The sequence below is a fragment of the Grammomys surdaster genome, unplaced genomic scaffold (assembly GCF_004785775.1).
Source record: "Grammomys surdaster isolate TR1022 unplaced genomic scaffold, NIH_TR_1.0 262, whole genome shotgun sequence".
In the NCBI taxonomy this organism is placed as follows: Eukaryota; Metazoa; Chordata; class Mammalia; order Rodentia; family Muridae; genus Grammomys; species Grammomys surdaster.
The window spans coordinates 1,538,416-1,544,558 of NW_021604703.1; positions in this window are offsets into that span (position 1 = coordinate 1,538,416).

Here is a 6,143-nt window from a genome sequence, read left to right on the forward strand (position 1 = left end):
CTTCATTTGCAGCAGCTCAAATGAATCTTGATACATATTAACTTGGAAATACCTATTGCATTGTACCAAATGAAACATACTATGGCACCCAGAAGCAGCAGAATGGCTGGTAGCCTTCGATAACCATTTGAGCCCATAAGACTAGTCTGATGCTCTGTGACACTGGAGGCCTGTAGGCTGTTCTCAGGAAGCCTGTTTGGGAGAGGTGACATGCAGTAGGCTGTGGGAAGGGGGTGGTGCCATCCTAAAGCTTCTGAGAAAGCATTAGTAGGTTTTATCTCCTGCCGGAGAACATGATCTCCTTTGTCTCATTCCAGAGAGCTGAGCACTCAGTACTTTATCCTCTCCATTAAAAAACCTTTTAAGGGGGCTGGAGAGATGTCGAAGAGGTTAAGAGCACCGGGTGTTCTTCCAGGATGGGGGTTAATTCTCAGCACCCACATGACAGCTCATTACTGCCTATGGCTCCAATTCCAGGGGATCTGATGCCCTCTTCTGGTTTCTACAGGTACCAGGCATGCAAGTGGCACACATAGATGCAGGCCAAACACCCATGCACATAAAATAGATACAGGAAACTAAAACAGAACTTAAATTCTTTTCTTTTTGGGGTTTTTTGTTTTGTTTTTTTTTTGTTTTTAGGTTTTTCGAGACAGGGTTTCTCTGAATAGCCCTAGCTGTCCTGGAACTCACTCTGTAGACCAGGCTGGCCTCTAACTCAGAAATTCACCTGCTTCTGCCTCCCAAGTGCTGGGATTAAAGGCGTGCGCCACCACTGCCCGGCTTAAATTCTTTTCTTGCCAAGAATTGTGGTGCACACTTTTATCCCAGCACCATAGAGAGAGAGAGGCAGGTAGATCTCTGAGAGAGTTCAAGGCCACCATGGTCTACATAGTAAGTTCCAGGATAGCCAGAGCTACACAGAAAAACCCTGACTCAAACAAAACAACAACAAAACGTAATTACACTTATTTCTTCTTTCCTTCTACCATGCAGATCCCTAGGGTGGAACTTAGGAGGTCAGGTTTGCTAGCAAGCCCCTTTATTCCCTGAGACCTCTCGATGGCCCTAGCTTTCTGATTGGTTGGTAAATAAGGACTAGAGATAGTAGAACAAGAGATTTTTTTTTTCTAAGTGCTGATGCACTATGTTCTCAGGGAAGACAGAACATGAGTTAATGAACAAAAAGGGCCATAAAAGCCAGAACACTGAACGGCTCCCCATTGCTGAGTAAGAGTTTTAGGTTTGGAGGTCAGTGATGGGGTCAGCCAATCCATCTTAAGCTCCTAAACAGGGGTGACAGGAGGGAGGCCCAGCCTGCATCACTCCATACTGTGTGATCTGTTTTGCAATCAAGAAGAATTTGCAGAACTCAGGTGGGGCCTTGGAGCTTCTGGTTCCCAGAATAATTGGCAGGTGGAATCTTAGAGTCAGCTCCCAGGCTGTCAGTCAAGAGCCTGGTGAGGGAGAGAGAGCTTTTCAGCAGTTAAGAATGTGTAAGAATGTGTAAGTCTAAGAATGTGCCCTTGCAGAGGACCCAACTTCCGATCCTAGTACCTGTATTGGGCAGCGCAAAACCACCTGTAACTCCAGTTCCAGGGCATCTGAGTCTTCAGGCACACACATGTGCATACACACAGAAATATATACACATAACTAAAAATAATTAAAAAAAAATGAGAGAGGGGGGAGGGAGGGAGGGAGGGAGGGAGGAGAGAGACTAGCGCCTACTCCTTCCAGAGAGCACCTTCCAGGTCCTGAGCCTCTCCTTTCTCATCTGTGGAACAAGGAACTGGACATGACAATTGTCTATCTAGGGGTGATGTCTAAACTACTAACCACCAGTCATTCAATAACCTATACACAGACGCTGACTTTGACTTATTAAAAAAATTTTTGTAGCCCAGGCTAGCCTTGAACTTGATATATAGCTAAGGGCAATACCTCCCTGTACTGGAAATCACCAAACTTGGCTTCTGTGGTACTGGGAACAAAACGAGGGACTTCGTATATTTTAGACAAACTGAGAACTTTGTCCGCAGCCCTGTCTTAACTTTTTGAAAAGACCTTGAAGCCTCAGGAGAGAGGTTGCATCGTCACTGCTGTTTCATAGATGGCTCAGATACACAGAGAGGTTAAGTAACTGTTCATGTCATGCAGCTGGTAAAGAGGCAGAACCAGATCTGAACTAGACATGCTGCCTTAATCCTTGCCAGTAACCTGTGGGCCCGTGCCACCTAATGTGGTAGTTACTGGTCACATGGCCTTACCGGGCACTTGGAATGTGCCCAGTCCAACCGTTTGAGCTGCTGTTTCACAGATGAAGCTCCCTAGAGACTTGGTGCCCGCCGTGAGTTTTTACTGGGGGCTCATCATGAGAGCACCTCTACTAAACACAGCAACATTTTAGACTGTCAGGTGTTCCACATAAGCTTAATTGTCTGTGCGGCTGAACCACACCAATTCATTCCAAGGATAAAGGATTCTCTAGAATAGAAGTTTCCAAAAGCCGAAAGGGATGAACAGGGCAGGCCTTTCTAGGGAGAACAGTCTACGTCTTGCTGTGTCAGCTCTTCCAGATGCTGGCCCAGCAACTATGGGCTTCATCGAGTTTCTCTGAAACACATCTGTCTTAGGCTGTGTAGACATCTTAGCACCACGGATGATCTAAGTGGCTTGGAGTCAGCAGAAGCCTTTGTCCCTTAGTTCTGGAGGTTGGGATGTGGACGATCAAGCCGACAAAAGATGCAGTGTCTGGAAGGCCGGCTTTCCCAGAGGTGGCTGCTGGCTTCTCAGGGTAGCTTCAGTGATGATGAGTGAAGCCTGTTTTATGTGGGCACTAATCTCACTCAAGGTGGCCCCACCCTCCCAACTGAAGCATCTTCCTTATTATCGTATGAGGCGTTGGGATTTCAGTAGACCACGCTAAGAGTTAGAGAGGTCACTCCCCGCAAAGCTCACATGGCTGGGAGGGGTTATAAAGGGGAGATACGGCTCAGAAGGTAAAAGCATTTGTCTCAAAGCCTAACAACGTGTGTGCAACCTTCAAAACCTACAGAAAGGCGGGAGAAGAGAACCGATAACCAAAAGGAAGGCAAATTAGTCCTTTTCACTAAGCCTTGGATTCATCTCAGCTTGAAAAAAAACAAAACCAGGCTCCTAAGCTGTCTCCTACCAGTCTGTCTAGAGGTGTTCTGTTTCTCCTGGGCTGGCCGATGTCCTGAGAGCAAATGGCTGTTGTTTCACAGAAGCTGCCTCTACCCAGTCTGAAGGACTATGAGTAAATCATGTTTTTCCTTCCTTCTGCTTCTCCCTCCCTCCCTCCCCTCCCTCCATCCCTCCCTCCCTCCCTCCATCCCTCCCTCCCTCCTTTTTTCCCTTTTTAATTCTGTCACCCTCAAATGGATATTTCAAAAACAATTTGTTTTAAATTGTAGTCATTCATTCATTCATTCATTCATTCCTTGTGTACCACAGTAACTATGTGTTGGCCAGAGAACAGCTTGCGGGAGTTGGTTCTCTCCTGCTATCAATTGAGTCCCAGGGATCGAACTTAGCAGCAAGCCCCCATTTACCTGTTGAGCTATGTTACCCATTCAGCTGTTTTGAATTTTAAATGAAATAGGACCCCTTACTTCTAAGCCTACATGTGACTTCCCTGACCTTTTCCACACAGGCTCACAACTGCTTTTAACTCTAGTTCCAGTGGATCAGATGCCCTCTTCTGGCCTCCTTTGGCACCGGGCATATCCTGGTGTACAAACATACACGCAAGCAAAACCTTCATCCACATAAAAATAAAAAAATAAAAATAAAATAAATCTTCAAATAAGTGGAGAGAGGTTGAGGAAGATGCTAAAGTCGACCCCTGCCCTGACCCACATGCAGGCAAGTTCCTTCACACACATGTATACACACAAACACACATCCATGCATCTCCCCACAATACTCATAATGTACACAAAATAATACTTTTTTTTTTTTCAAATCACAGAGATGGCCCAGTGGATCTTACTGTTCTTGCAGAGGATCAAAGTTCAATTCTGAGTACCCACATCAGGGGGCACAAAACCATCTATTACACCAATTAAAGAGGGTCGATGTCCTCTAGCCTCTGCAGGTACTGGAACATATGTGGCGCATTTAAACTCAGGCAAACACACATATATACACGTGAATACAAGAAATAAAACTCTTAAGACAAAACAGCAACAACAGTAAAACAAAAACACCACCAGCGGCTTCTGGAGCCAGGGTGTCTTCCCAGGGCTTTTCTCCCTGCTCTTGGAGCTCCAGAGGAAATAGGCTGAGGCTGCAGTATGAAGCTGGAAATGTGTCAGTAGCTCCAGAACCAGGCTTTGTGGCTGTGCCTTCCCCTGGGCTCTGGTGACAGATGTGTACGCAGATGCCTGTCCTGTTCCTGAGTTCTGATCCCTGCCTAGCATGGCTCCAGCCCCTCTCTTGCTACTGGTGTTGGGTAAACATTCCTCTGCTTTAGTTTCCCTGTCTCTGGGCTTGTTAATGATACTTTTCTTCTACCTGTGACATTATTGGGTTCTAACTGAGAGTCAGTTTCAGTTAGTAATAGTAATGAGTAGGGTGGTGTCACTACTTGCTCAGTAAGGTCCGAACACTGTGCCAGTTTGGTTCCCACCACACCCATTTCAGATGTGGAAATTGAGGCGCAGAGGGTTATGTGAATGGTTTAACTCACAAACGTGTCACTCTTTTGTTACGAAGTTGATGGACAACGTTAAGTTCTTTCCGACTTGTTTTCCAGCCTGTCCCTGAGTCAGCTCTGTGGGGCACAAACTGTTACATTCTTGCTTTAGATGAACATTCTGAGGTCCAAGACAGAGTGTGTCCAAGGTCACACGGCAAAGTTCAGTGTGTCCCATCAGGAGCACCATACATTCAACAAGCCATTATTTGAGTCATGATTGGTAGAAGTGTGAGAAAAAAAATTAACCTTTTCTCCTCTGGTCCTTTTCTTCCTTTCTGCCTGAACCTGCTTTCCTGTCCCCACTTCCCCACATACTGCAGCCCTGAGACAGGGTCTCAGGTTTCCCAAGTGGAGCTGTCTATATAGCTAAGGATGACCTGCATATCCAATACACCTCTGCTCACCTTCCAAGTGCTGGCGTTGTAGGTGGGCATCACCATGCCCAGCTTATGTGGTATTGGGAAATTCAGGGGTTCATGTACTCTAGGCAAGATCTCTGCTAACTGAGCTACATGGCTGGCCCTCACATTCTAACAAGATGCCTCACTTGTTCATCCATCCATTTTTGTGGTAGTGGAGATTGAATCTCTACAGTGCTAGGCAAGCACTCTACCACTGAGCTGCACCCCCAGCCCTATGTAAACAATCACTATTTGGGACGGTCTGCTTCTCTTGGTATCTTCTGATATTTTCCCTGCTTCAGATCATGGCGTAGGACTGGCATTGGGATAGCTGGGTCCTTGACACAACCCACTCTTAATTCTCTCTCCAAGATATTGTCTTACCTGAAGGTGATGAGAGGAACCTGACCTTCTGGTTTAAGCCCACCTATGCTGAGGCCAGCTGACCTTGAAGGGCAAGGCTTGGAGATTCTCTGGAGCAGAGTTTTTGTCCTCCTTGATGGGATTATTCCCCCTGCCCCCAGTGCCACATTTCTTTAAGCAGCCTCTCTCTGTCTCAGGTTTAGTTCCTATTCTACAATGTTCCTCTTGCCTTTGACCTTTCTCTGGCCCTGGTTCGGCAAGGCTTCTAGAGTAAATTGTTCAACCTCGCCTCACTCCAAAGCAAGAAGTACCGTCTCTTCACTGATATCCCATGCTTAAATAACTCACACTTTCCCTCCAAACTCTCTTCTTCCTCCCTTCTTTCTCTAGTTTGTGTCAGGGTCTCAAGTAGCACAAGCCGCCTTGAACTCACTATGCAGGCTTAGATGAATTTGAACTCCTGATCCTCCTGTCTGAACCTCTCTAATGCTGGGCTTACAGGTTGTACCACCACCACACACACAGATCAAACCGCTTTCAGAGACCTGTGAAGTAGAAACTAAACGAGGCTTATTTCACAGCTGTGGGAAGTAAGGCTATTGGAGCCACAGTGAACTGGCCCAATGTGCCAATGAGCCACTGAGCTAATGATGTAG